Source organism: Cherax quadricarinatus, chromosome 89, assembly GCF_038502225.1.
Source record: "Cherax quadricarinatus isolate ZL_2023a chromosome 89, ASM3850222v1, whole genome shotgun sequence".
Lineage (NCBI taxonomy): Eukaryota > Metazoa > Arthropoda > Malacostraca > Decapoda > Parastacidae > Cherax > Cherax quadricarinatus.
The window spans coordinates 10,139,916-10,155,018 of NC_091380.1; the positions used below are offsets into that span (position 1 = coordinate 10,139,916).

Here is a 15,103-nt window from a genome sequence, read left to right on the forward strand (position 1 = left end):
TGTGTGCTGTGCAATAAGAATAAGACACATGTGTGCTGTAGAATAAAACACATGTGTGTTGTAGAATAAGACATGTGTGTTGTAGAATAAAACACATGTGTGTTGTAGAATAAGAGTAAGATACATGTGTGTTGTAGAATAAGACACATGTGTGCTGTGCAATAAGAATAAGACACATGTGTACTGTAGAATAAGAGTAAGATACATGTGTGTTGTAGAATAAGACACATGTGTGTTGTGCAATAAGACACATGTGTGTTGTACAATAAGACACATGTGTGTTGTACAATATGACACATGTGTGTTGTACAATAATACACATATGTGTTGTACAATAAGACACATGTGTGTTGTACAATAAGACACATGTGTGTTGTACAATAAGACACATGTGTGTTGTACAATAAGACACATGTGTGTTGTACAATAAGACACATGTGTGTTGTACAATAAGACACATGTGTGTTGTACAAAAAGACACATGTGTGTTGTACAATAAGACACATGTGTGTTGTACAATAAGACACATGTGTGTTGTACAATAAGACACATGTGTGTTGTACAATAAGACACATGTGTGTTGTACAATAAGACACATGTGTGTTGTACAATAAGACACATGTGTGTTGTACAATAAGACACATGTGTGTTGTACAATAAGACACATGTGTGTTGTACAATAAGACACATGTGTGTTGTACAATAAGACACATGTGTGTTGTACAATAAGACACATGTGTGTTGTACAATAAGACACATGTGTGTTGTACAATAAGACACATGTGTGTTGTACAATAAGACACATGTGTGTTGTACAATAAGACACGTGTGTTGCACAATTTATTTATTTACTTATTTTATTTATTTATTTAATAATTTGAACATACAGAGGTACAAAAACTACAGGTAAGAGCAGCATGCCAAAGCCACTTGTATGCACAGCATTACGGACTGGCTTAAAATTAACTTAAGATTAACTAAGCAATGATGTAAACAGTGATAAAACATTATTGTAAACAGATAACAATAAAGCACAAATGAGTACAGTGGACCCCCGGTATTCGATGGCATCGGTATTCGATAAATCCGGTATTCGATGCATTTTAACGCAAAAATTTTGCCTCGGTATCCAATTGAAAACCTGGTATTCGATACAATTCGTACGAGATGTATCCATGTGTGGCCTGAACTGCCCCGTGTGCGCCAGTGTTTACAAGCCAGCCAGTGTGTGTGCATCTAAGAATACATTCAGTACATTCCATATTATCCATATTATCACTGTTTTTGATGCTTGTTTCTGCAAAATAAGTCACCATGGGCCCCAAGAAAGCTTCTAGTGCCAACCCTGTGGTAAAAAGGGTGAGAATTAGTATAGAAATTAAGAAAGATTTTGAAGGGTTTGGGGATAACCCTGAGAAGCCTATGCCAGTTGTGGAATCCATTGTGCCTACTTCAAAAATTAAGGAAATGTGTGCAAAGTGGGTTGAGCTGCAAACCTTTATGGATGAAAATCACCCTAGCACAGCTATTGCAAGCTGTGCTGGTGACTATTACAATGACAATGTTGTGGCCCATTTTAGACAAATCATAAAGGAACGGGAGGTACAGAGCTCTATGGGCAGATATGTTGTGCGACAGAGGTCCAGTGACTCTCAAACTGGTCCTAGTGGCATTAAAAGAAGAAGGGAAGTAACCCCAGAAAAGGACTTGCTACCTCAAGTCCTAACACCATCCACACTAACACTCTCTCCTCCTCCCATCCCATCAATCATCACCAGATCTTCAATAAAGGTAAGTGTCATGCAACTGTGCATGTCTTCTTCAGTTTGTGTGTATTAAAATTAATGTTTCATGTGGTAAAAATTTTTTTTTTCATACTTTTGGGTGTCTTGCACGGATTAATTTGATTTCCATTATTTCTTATGGGGAAAATTGATTCGCTTTTCGATATTTTCGGTATTCGATGAGCTCTCAGGAACGGATTAATATCGAATACTGGGGGTCCACTGTATTACAAAGACAGGTCATATGGTTGCATGCATTGCTGTACATTCAGTAGAATGGAGTATTCTGTTAGGTAGTGTATTTAAAAAATAACAAAGTTAGATTGGGTCTTAGGTTTAACATTTATGTGATATAATTATGAGAAACATTTAAGATATACAATTTATAAGGTTCAGTTATTCAGTATTTATTTGGTTTTGAGTGAGTAAGTGATCTTTGAGAAGAGACTTGAATTTATAAACAGGTAGTGTTTCTTTTATATTTACAGGTAATGAATTCCAGATTTTAGGGCCTTTTATGTGCATTGAGTTTTTGCATAGCGTGAGATGGACTCGAGGAACATCAAAGTGTGATCTGTGTCTTGTGTTATGGTCATGTGTTCTGTTGAGGTTGGTAAGATGTTTGAGGGGAGGGTTTACATCAGAGTTAAGTGTTCTATGTAAGTAGTACATGCAGTAATAAGTATGGATGTTTTGTATGGTGAGTAGGTTTAGAGTTTTGAATATTGGTGGAGTGTGTTGCCTGTATTGGGAATTTGTTATTCTGACTGCAGCCTTTTGTTGGGTAATTAGTGGTCTGAGATGGTTTATTGTTGTTGAGCCCCATGCACAAATACCATAGGTGAGATAGGGGTAAATAAGTGAGTGATATAGGGCCAGGAGGGCCGATTGTGGAACATAGTACCATATCTTCGATAGTATGCCTACGGTCTTGGAAATTTTCTTAGAAATTTGTTGTATATGTGTATGAAATTTAAGTCTATTATCAAGGTGGATTCCTAAGAATTTTCCCTCTGTTAGTTTTGTGATAGGTGATCCATTTATCATTATGTTAAGAGGGACATCTGTAGCTCTGTTACCAAACTGAATGAAGTAGGTTTTGTCAATGTTTAGTGTAAGTTTGTTAGTCCTCATCCAGGTAGATATTTTCTGTAATTCGGTATTTACAGTATTGGCTAGCATGACTGGGCTCGGGTGAGAGAAGACGTATGTAGTGCCATCTGCAAATAGTGTGGGTTTGAGTAGTTGCGATGCATTTGGTAGGTCATTTATGTACAGGAGAAAGAGAAGAGGGCCAAGGACACTTCCCTGTGGGACACCAACTGTAATTGGCTATGTGGAAGAGTTTGCCCCATTTGTGTACACATATTGGCTTCTGTTGCTGAGGTATGACTTGAGGTAGTTGAGGGAGTGCCCTCTTATACCATAGTGCGACAATTTTATGTGGAGCAAGTCATGGTCAACTGTATCAAAAGCTTTACGTAAGTCAATGAAGATCCCCAGTGGGACTTCTTTTTTCTCTATTGCAGTGTACATATGTTCTAGCATGTGTATAATAGCATCATTAGTATTTTTATTAGGCCTGAACCCAAATTGGCAGGGGTTGAGTATGTTGTGGGAGATGAGGTAGGAGTAGATTCGTTTATGAATTAATTTTTCGAAGATTTTTGAGAGAGGGTGTAAGTTGGATATTGGCCTACAGTTATTCAACTCTGTTTGGTCTCCTCCTTTATGGATCGGGGTGACCCTTGCTATTTTGAGACCTGTAGGGAAGGTTGAGGATTCAATGGATTTGTTAAAGAGTGTTGCAATGATTGGTGATAGCACTTGTGACACTTTTTTGTATATAAAGGATGGTAAGGTATTTAAATCTCCTGTCTTGATTTTTAGTGTGTTGATAATAAGGGAGAGTTCGTATGGGTTAGTCGGAGCTAGGAACAGTGTGTTCGGGTAGTTGCCAGTGAGATAATCATTTGGTGGGGTATCTGAGCTTGGGATTTTATTGGCAAGGTTTTTTCCTATAGTGGAGAAGAAATCATTGAGTCTGTTTGCTGTTTCCGTTGGTGGGAGTTGGGGTTCATCTGATTTTGCTAATTTAATTTCGCTATTTCGTAATATCTTTTTTGTTCTTAGAATTTCTTATAGGGTTTTCCGGGTCTTTTTTATATCACCTCGTAAGTTGGATAATCTGTTCTCATAATACAATTTTTTTGCCCTTCTTATCAGGCTGGTTAGGATTGATGAGTAACGTTTTGTTTAGTCTCTGGTTATGTTTACCTGGAGTTTACCTGGAGAGAGTTTCGGGGGTCAACGCCCCCGCGGCCCGGTCTGTGACCAGGCCTCCTGGTGGATCAGCGCCTGATCAACCAGGCTGTTGCTGCTGGCTGCACGCAAACCAACGTACGAGCCACAGCCCGGCTGATCAGGAACTGACTTTAGGTGCTTGTCCAGTGCCAGCTTGAAGACTGCCAGGGGTCTGTTGGTAATCCCCCTTATGTGTGCTGGGAGGCAGTTGAACAGTCTCGGGCCCCTGACACTTATTGTATGGTCTCTTAACGTGCTAGTGACACCCCTGCTTTTCATTGGGGGGATGGTGCATCGTCTGCCAAGTCTTTTGCTTTCGTAGTGAGTGATTTTCATGTGCAAGTTCGGTACTAGTCCCTCTAGGATTTTCCAGGGAATACAGGTTTAGAAACCTCAAGCGCTCCCAGTAATTGAGGTGTTTTATCTCCGTTATGCGCGCCGTGAAAGTTCTCTGTACATTTTCTAGGTCGGCAATTTCACCTGCCTTGAAAGGTGCTGTTAGAGTGCAGCAATATTCCAGCCTAGATAGAACAAGTGACCTGAAGAGTGTCATCATGGGCTTGGCCTCCCTAGTTTTGAAGGTTCTCATTATCCATCCTGTCATTTTTCTAGCAGATGCGATTGATACAATGTTATGGTCCTTGAAGGTGAGATCCTCCGACATAATCACTCCCAGGTCTTTGACGTTGGTGTTTCGCTCTATTTCGTGGCCAGAATTTGTTTTGTACTCTGATGAAGATTTAATTTCCTCATGTTTACCATATCTGAGTAATTGAAATTTCTCATCGTTGAACTTCATATTGTTTTCTGCAGCCCACTGAAAGATTTGGTTGATGTCCGCCTGGAGCCTTGCAGTGTCTGCAATGGAAGACACTGTCATGCAGATTCGGGTGTCATCTGCAAAGGAAGACACGGTGCTGTGGCTGACATCCTTGTCTATGTCGGATATGAGGATGAGGAACATGATGGGAGCTAGTACTGTGCCTTGTGGAACAGAGCTTTTCACCGTAGCTGCCTCGGACTTTACTCTGTTGACGACTACTCTCTGTGTTCTGTTAGTGAGGAAATTATAGATCCATCGACCGACTTTTCCTGTTATTCCTTTAGCGCGCATTTTGTGCGCTATTACGCCATGGTCACACTTGTCGAAGGCTTTTGCAAAGTCTGTATATATTACATCTGCATTCTTTTTGTCTTCTAGTGCATTTAGGACCTTGTCGTAGTGATCCAGTAGCTGAGACAGACAGGAGCGACCTGTTCTAAACCCATGTTGCCCTGGGTTGTGTAACTGATGGGTTTCTAGATGGGTGGTGATCTTGCTTCTTAGGACCCTTTCAAAGATTTTTATGATATGGGATGTTAGTGCTATTGGTCTGTAGTTCTTTGCTGTTGCTTTACTGCCCCCTTTGTGGAGTGGGGCTATGTCTGTTGTTTTTAGTAACTGAGGGACGACCCCCGTGTCCATGCTCCCTCTCCATAGGATGGAAAAGGCTCGTGATAGGGGCTTCTTGCAGTTCTTGATGAACACACAGTTCCATGAGTCTGGCCCTGGGGCAGAGTGCATGGGCATGTCATTTATCGCCTGTTCGAAGTCATTTGGCGTCAGGATAACATCGGATAGGCTTGTGTTAATCAAATTTTGTGGCTCTCTCATAAAAAATTCATTTTGATCTTCGACTCTCAGTCTGGTTAGCGGCTTGCTAAAAACTGAGTCATATTGGGACTTGAGTAGCTCACTCATTTCCTTGCTGTCATCTGTGTAGGACCCATCTTGTTTAAGTAGGGGCCCAATACTGGGCGTTGTTCTCGATTTTGATTTGGCATAGGAGAAGAAATACTTTGGGTTTCTTTCGATTTCATTTATAGCTTTTAGTTCTTCCCGCGATTCCTGACTCCTAAAGGATTCTTTTAGCTTAAGTTCGATGCTTGCTATTTCTCTGACCAGTGTCTCCCTGCGCATTTCAGATATATTGACCTCTTTTAGCCGCTCTGTTATTCTTTTCCGTCGCCTGTAAAGGGAGCGCCTGTCTCTTTCTATTTTACATCTACTCCTCCTTTTTCTTAGAGGAATAAGCCTTGTGCATACATCGAGTGCCACCGAGTTAATCTGTTCTAGGCATAAGTTTGGGTCTGTGTTGCTTAGTATATCTTCCCAGCTTATATCGGTTAGGACTTGGTTTACTTGGTCCCACTTTATGTTTTTGTTATTGAAGTTGAATTTGGTGAATGCTCCCTCGTGACTAGTCTCATTTTGTCGGTCTGGGGCTCCTCGCATACATGTCTGAACCTCAATTATGTTGTGATCTGAGTATATTGTTTTTGATATGGTGACATTTCTTATCAGATCATCATTGTTAGTGAATATGAGGTGACTCATTCTGTACTGTTTTTCGTATAGGTGTTTTGTGTTTATGGATTTGAGGATGCTGGGTGTTAGCCAGGGACTGTTCAGTCTCTTAGCTGTCATCTGTTTAGTTTTTTTAGGGCAGTGCTTGTTATAGAGGTATTGGGTCTTTTTTAGAAAATTATTAATACATTTGTCAACATCTGTATAGATTTCTAGCTCAGTGTGCCAGTCAATGTTTGTTACTGCTGTTGTGAAGTTATTAATGGCTGCCTCATTGTGAAGTCTGAAGGTGACTTTAGTAGTGTCATGGGGTAATTTACCAAGAGTTGTTATGAGGAAAGTAGGGTAGTGGTCTGTGGTATTATCTGTGATTATGCCTGATTTTAAAGGAGATATTGTGTTGGTCCAGATGTGGTCAAGTAGGGAAACACTAGCCTCTGTAACTCTTGTAGGTTTTGTTACTGTTGGTAGCAACATGCAGTTATTCATTGTGTTTGTGAATTCAGTTACGTGTGGGTCCTGGTCTTGCAGGAGATTTATATTGAAATCACCTGAGAGTAGTAAGTGATCTTTGTTCATGCGTGCATCAGTTATCATACCTGGAGTTTACCTGGAGAGTGTTCCAGGGGTCAATGCCCCCGCGGCCCGGTCTGTGACCAGGCCTCCTGGTGGATCAGAGCCTGATCAACCAGGCTGTTGCTGCTGGCTGCACACAAACCAACGTACGAGCCACAGCCCAGCTGGTCAGGAAACGACTTTAGGTGCTTGTCCAGTGCCAGCTTGAAGACTGCCAGGGGTCTGTTGGTAATCCCCCTTATGTATGCTGGGAGGCAGTTGAACAGTCTCGGGCCCCTGACACTTATTGTATGGTCTCTTAACGTGCTAGTGATACCCCTGCTTTTCATTGGGGGGATGTTGCATCGTCTGCCAAGTCTTTTGCTTTCATAGTGAGTGATTTTCGTGTGCAAGTTCAGTACTAGTCCCTCTAGGATTTTCCAGGTGTATATAATCATGTATCTCTCCCGCCTGCGTTCCAGGGAATACAGGTTTAGGAACCTCAAGCGCTCCCAGTAATTGAGGTGTTTTATCTCCGTTATGCGCGCCGTGAAGGTTCTTTGTACATTTTCTAGGTCAGCAATTTCACCTGCCTTGAAAGGTGCTGTTAGTGTGCAGCAATATTCCAGCCTAGATAGAACAAGTGACCTGAAGAGTGTTGTCACTAAAACGGCTAATGTTTGACTGTGGAACTCTGTAGATGTTTATCACTGTGAGAGGTTTTTGTAGGTATTTGGATTTGAATTTAGTTATTATATATTCCCCATGTTCATCCCTTGTGCAAGTATTAATGATACATTCTAGTTGGTCTGAGTAGTATATAGCTATGCCACCCCCTTGTTGGTCTGGCCTACAGTTGTGTATGGCTGTGTAACCAAGAATGGCATAGACATCTGTAGTATCAGGCTTTAGCCAGGTTTCAGTTAGTGTAATGATGGACATATTGGCATGCAAGGAATTTAGTAATGCTATGAGGTGATCGTAATGTTTACTTAAAGATCTGATATTGTACTTAAAGATAGTTATGTTGTTGTTGGCTCTGAGAAGTGCCTTTGATTGTTCTGCTGTGTAGTAATTACAGTAACTATTTGAATCATTTAAGTCATTCAATAAGAGGTTGGTATCAGGATCAATGCTTGTAATCATAAGATTTGTAGTGAATCTATAGTTAGAATTAAGTATAAAACAAAGTAAATATTCTAAAGCTAAAAAATAGCACCTGAATTATTTAACAAATGTAAAAATAATGAGCTAAGGTAATTTTTTAAAGCTAAAATAAAGGAGACAAAATAAAGGACTAAAATAATTAGTGGTGAACAAATAAAGTGATGATCAAATAATGGAGTTTGGGAATATGATAGTAGGTAGTACTTCAAAGGTAATTTTTTAAAGTTAGAATTAGGGAAAAACAATATAAAAGGAACTAATATAAGTTGTGGTGAAAAATAAAGTGGTAATCAAATAAATGAGTTTTGGAATATAATGACAAAATAGTGAACTTATTACACTTTAGCACCTGAGAATATTTTAACAATTGTGAATATATGAACTAAGGCAGTTATATCAAGCTAAAATAAAGGAGAAAATATATCAGGGACTAAATTAAGTAATGGTAAATAAAGTTAAATGGACAGATAGTCACTATGTGTGTTGTACAATAAGACACATGTGTATTGTATAATAAGACACATGTGTATTGTATAAGACACATGTGTGTTGTATAATAAGACACATGTGTATTGTATAATAAGACACATGTGATTTGTATAATAAGACACATGTGTTATACAATAAGACACATGTGTATTGTATAATAAGACACATGTGTGTTGTACAATAAGACACATGTGTATTGTACAATAAGACACGTGTGTTGTATAATAAGATACATGTGTGTTGTACAATAAGACACATGTGTGTTGTACAATAAGACACATATGTGTTGTACAATAAGACACATGTGTGTTGTACAATAAGACACATGTGTGTTGTACAATAAGACACATGTGTGTTGTACAATAAGACACATGTGTGTTGTACAATAAGACACATGTGTGTTGTACAATAAGACACATGTGTGTTGTACAATAAGCCACATGTGTGTTGTACAATAAGTCACATGTGTGTTGTACAATAAGACACATGTGTGTTGTACAATAAGACACATGTGTGTTGTACAATAAGACACGTGTGTTGTACAATAAGACACATGTGTGTTGTACAATAAGACACATGTGTGTTGTACAATAAGACACATGTGTTGTACAATTAGACACATGTGTGTTGTACAATAAGACACATATGTGTTGAACAATAAGACACATGTGTTGTACAATAAGACACATATGTGTTGTACAATAAGACACATATGTGTTGTACAATAAGACACATATGTGTTGTACAATAAGACACATGTGTGTTGAACAATAAGACACATGTGTGTTGTAGAGGTCTAAACTTGACTCACACGTCTACAACACAGTTATCATCAAATATATGTTAAGATATACCAGTAATTAAGTAAAGATCCTGAACTTCACCTTCACCAAACACACAAAATATGACAGTAATTATATACAAGGTAAATTATAAGAGAAAAATAAACATTATTATAAGACAGGGGAACTTACGTCCGTCTTAAACTTAGGTGCATCTTACGACAAACTTACTGCTGCTCCTACTATCACATATATATAAACACTATAGTCACATATATGTGTGTAAGTGTAACTTATGTATGGCTGTACCTACTTATTTACCTAAATAAAGTTACTTACCGCTGGTGGAGGGTTTGTTTTGATGTGTCAGGGCGTCGCTTATACCACAACAACTTTGTTTTGATGTCAGGGCGTCGCTTATACCACAACAACTTTGTTTTGATGTGTCAGGGCGTCGCTTATACCACAACAACTTTGTTTTGATGTGTCAGGGCATCGCTTATACCACAACAACTTTGTTTTGATGTGTCAGGGCGTCGCTTATACCACAACAACTTTGTTTTGATGTGTCAGGGCGTCGCTTATACCACAACAACTTTGTTTTGATGTGTCAGGGCGTCGCTTATACCACAACAACTTTGTTTTGATGTGTCAGGGCGTCGCTTATACCACAACAACTTTGTTTTGATGTGTCAGGGCGTCGCTTATACCACAACAACTTTGTTTTGATGTGTCAGGGCGTCGCTTATACCACAACAACTTTGTTTTGATGTGTCAGGGCATTGCTTATACCACAACAACTTTGTTTTGATGTGTCAGGGCGTCGCTTATACCACAACAACTTTGTTTTGATGTGTCAGGGCATTGCTTATACCACAACAACTTTGTTTTGATGTGTCAGGGCGTCGCTTATACCACAACAACTTTGTTTTGATGTGTCAGGGCGTCGCTTATACCATAACAACTTTGTTTTGATGTGTCAGGGCATCGCTTATACCACAACAACTTTGTTTTGATGTGTCAGGACGTCGCTTATACCACAACAACTTTGTTTTGATGTGTCAGGGCGTCGCTTATACCACAACAACTTTGTTTTGATGTGTCAGGGCGTCGCTTATACCACAACAACTTTGTTTCGATGTGTCAGGGCATCGCTTATACCACAACAACTTTGTTTTGATGTGTCAGGGCGTCGCTTATACCACAACAACTTTGTTTTGATGTGTCAGGGCATCGCTTATACCACAACAACTTTGTTTTGATGTGTCAGGGCGTCGCTTATACCACAACAACTTTGTTTTGATGTGTCAGGGCGTCGCTTATACCACAACAACTTTGTTTTGATGTGTCAGGGCATCGCTTATACCACAACAACTTTGTTTTGATGCATCTCATTCCGATGTCCTGCTACACCGACACGGTTCTCATTCCAGCAGGACGAGGTATCCGTTGGTTTGTCCCGGTTTAGAAGTCGTGACTCAATGAACTTCACTTTCCTCGGGACTGGAACAACGAGGTCTAGCGTGTTCACTCAGAGCAAGGCGACTTATTTCACTTCACGCATTCTCTTAACTTAGCGTTATTATCATTAATTACGTTACAATTCACAAGACGATTTAATGTCTCATAATTATTATACACATTAGAGATCACTCCATTAAGATCTGAGACCAATGAGTGATGATTAAACCAAGGGTAATTTTCCCCGGGACACAGTCCATGGCGATGCGCCAGTCACCCGGTCCTACCCTTATTCACTCATTTTACCACTCTATTACGGTGGTCCTGTAAATCACGTTCCCTCACTCTCCACCAGGAACAGTTACGACACTTCCTAATATGAAATGAGGCCTATATTAATCCTTAGGCCGCCGTGAACGCCAATTTCCTGGTTCCATGCTTTCCCAGCCTCCTCACTACATTCAAAACACTCCCGCCTCTCGTGCCCCAGTTCGACCTATACCCCCGCACATCCGCGCATGCGCAAAGGGAACTCTTGGTTCTATCCTATTGTCAAATACATTTTTGACTCATATAGACACATTAAACACCTATTAGGCACTATAGCTTCGAAAATTAAAATATTTTCCACACTGCGGCAGGCGGAGGTCGTTGCTAGACGACTTACCTAATGTGGAGTACAATTTTCCCATCTTCACTGGCCACCTGGCTTGGGAACTCCAACATTGGTATTTACATAATCACCCATTAATTCTTTCCACCTGTTAACTCCTCAGGTAGGGCTCCACCCAAAGCACACTCAAGCCTCCATGCTTCTGGTATTAACAATTTCCCTCTTATTGTAAGGTGTGACACTAAGCCTATGCTCCCTGGGTTAATTTATTGGGCATACTGGAATTACGGGACTTTAACAATAACAAGTCTTTCTCAGTGTCCCAAGTCAGCCCCAGCACATTACTGCATTATTTCATTAACCCCTTCACATATCCTCATTAGTTCCTCTTCAGTTGACGTCACACCCGGAAATTGTCCACATAAGATTATTTACCCAATTACTTCGCTCAGTGGACCACCTGTGCACTTAAGGTGTGCATTTATCGTCGCCTGAAGTAAGAACAATTTATTATTTAACTGTTTATTAATTATATCATTATAAGCAGTCAACAATTTTGGTGTCTTGCTCAGTTCGCAGAGCTGGGCCCTTAACTGTCCATACGGCATCCTATAATTAGTAGGTATTTCTGGACGGTCGAGCTTCCACGGAAGTCGCACCCAGTAATGTCCAGATTCACATTTAACATCCTTCAGGTATTGTTCCTGAGTAAAGGAATCATTTGGACTTTCCTCATTTATATTAATCCCTATGCTGTCCAGCTCCCACAAATTAGACCGGTTCAGTATCATTCTCGATAGAAGAATACTTGTACTGGGTTGACCTTTTATGAGCAAGACACCGTGGCTGTATTCACTACTTCCTCTAGTCATTATTACTAGGCGGTAGTTTGCCATATATTACATGGCCCGTACCAGTGTTGAGGAGAGTGACGCCGCATGGTTTTGGATTTATGCCCTTTATCCTGAATTATTACATCCAACGCCGGCAAGGCTACCTCAGCTAGGCCATCATTATTGCCATTAGCTGCAACCTTTACATCAGTCACTGTAGTGTCAGGGTTATTAACATTATCATTATTGTCACCATTATTATAAGAATTACATACAACCCTGCACATAACTGTATGGTGTCTTCCCTTGTTGCATTGATAGCAACTGTTCAATTTGGTATGACAATCCTTTACATTATGATTGTCTAGACATCTGATAAATCTGTCAAGTTCTTTCATTCTTTCCACTTTAATATCCCATGAATTATATGCATTACAATTTTTAGTGAAATGAGTACCCTGGCAGAAGAGGCAGTCTCTCTTTTCCTTGCCTGACCTCTTATTAACTGGGTTACCCTTACTGAGGTACTTATTCCTCTTACCTTGATGTGAGGAACCACTATTACTGATTCCTGACTTGATATGTGCCTATTTAACTCTTAACTATGATTATTACCACTGGGATTATTTTTCCCTTTTGCGACTTGACAGATACTTCAGAGTCATTATGTGTTATATCCTTAGAACTGTTTGGCTGACTAGTCTGCAATTGAACAATTAATTCCTGCCGACCTAGTCTGATTTCCTCCAGACCGTACTCTGGAGGTTTGGCAAACCCACCCTTTGCATTAATAGGTTGACCAACTGCCTGGCTTACACCCTTTAATTTATTCAAAGCCTTACTTTTACAAGACAGTTTTTCTTCCAATTCGTAATGTTGATTAATTAAAACATTCATTTCCATTCCATCTGCACAATTCTCCAGCAGATCTCTTTCACAGTCTTTAAACCACAATTTGTACCACTCAAATCTACTCTCTAAAGCATCTAAATATAACTTTAATTCATTAGGGTTCACGGTTCTTTGATTCATTAAATCAAATGCCTTCGTCACATGGCCTTTAATAGCCTGTAATGATGCTTTCATTACTCTAAAATTCACGGACTTGTCAGCCACATTAACTCCATCAGATCCAGTCATGGTTAGAGAATTATTAATCACTGATTATACAACTTAAGTAGGCGCCTTATAAGAGTAATTCTTGCACTTTACTCTTGTATAAATCCTAGCCACACATGTGCTAGCAATTAATTGGGCTAATTATCATCCACCACACGATCGATTAAACTTGTGTACCCTATACCCACTTCCTTCAATCAGTCACTTAATTATTAAGTAATTAATTCAATTATTTTTTTTTCACTGATTGCATCCTGTTCAGGAAGGACCAGCGGGCAGATGTGGAAAATTTTATAGGGGTGATTACCTTTATGTACCTCCACATTATATACATACAAGTAATCTCATTGGGAGACAACCATATATTGTTTACCGTAGTCACCCCGTGTAGATATGTGAGAAAACTTCACCACCTCTGGTCACTGCAGGGGGGCCTTCGACCTCACAATCTTATCCATATCTATCCGGGACCAGTATAGATTGGATAGCACCCACAAGTACGGCGCTAATAATTAATTGTGGACTGTATAGATTATATTAGTGTAACTGAATGAAGGGGGGGGGGGTAGGTTACACATGGATATATCCATCAAGGAAAAACATTTGTATATAATCCCACCACTTACCAGATATTCTCTGGTGGTCACTTGATGTAGCTGGATCACCCATAACCTATCCAATTACAACATACCTAACTGGCCAGTATCAGTCTGCTATAACTAGAAGGGTTACTTAACTGTGGGTGATTGATACTCCTTATTTCCTCCATTCACCATCTCATTCCGATGTCCTGCTACACCGACACGGTTCTCATTCCAGCAGGACGAGGTATCCGTTGGTTTGTCCCGGTTTAGAAGTCGTGACTCAATGAACTTCACTTTCCTCGGGACGAGAACAACGAGGTCTAGCGTGTTCACTCAGAGCAAGGCGACTTATTTCACTTCACGCATTCTCTTAACTTAGCGTTATTATCATTAATTACGTTACAATTCACAAGACGATTTAATGTCTCATAATTATTATACACATTAGAGATCACTCCATTAAGATCTGAGACCAATGAGTGATGATTAAACCAAGGGTAATTTTCCCCGGGACACAGTCCATGGCGATGCGCCAGTCACCCGGTCCTACCCTTATTCACTCATTTTACCACTCTATTACGGTGGTCCCGTAAACCACGTTCCCTCACTCTCCACCAGGAACAGTTACGACACTTCCTAATATGAAATAAGGCCTATATTAATCCTTAGGCCGCCGTGAACGCCAATTTCCTGGTTCCATGCTTTCCCAGCCTCCTCACTACATTCAAAACACTCCCGCCACCACGTGCCCCAGTTCGACCTATACCCCCGCACATCCGCGCATGCGCAAAGGGAACTCTTGGTTCTATCCTATTGTCAAATATATTTTTGACTCATATAGACACATTAAACACCTATTAGGCACTATAGCTTCGGAAAATTAAAATATTTTCCACACTAAGTAAATTCCCTAAATTTGCTTGTAACAGATGAGCGAACTGTACATATGTAGATATAAACCCAAATGTACACCTGTTAACCCTTTTTAAGAGAGATAAGATAAGATTTCGTTCGGATTTTTAACCCCGGAGGGTTAGCCACCCAGGATAATCCAAGAAAGTCAGT

General features: G+C 40.0%; 1 protein-coding gene across 2 annotated transcripts in view; it reads right to left on the reverse strand.

Annotated features, from left to right (window-relative positions):
* LOC128697308 (tetratricopeptide repeat protein 5-like) overlaps positions 1-9,904 on the reverse strand; it is a 187,968-nt gene extending 178,064 nt beyond the window's left edge. For both annotated transcript variants that reach the window (XM_070104170.1, XM_070104169.1), the window contains exon 1: positions 9,768-9,904. The gene's annotated coding sequence lies outside the window, so the exon portion shown is untranslated. The remainder of the gene's footprint in view (positions 1-9,767) is intronic.
* Positions 9,905-15,103: the final 5,199 nt, after the last annotated feature.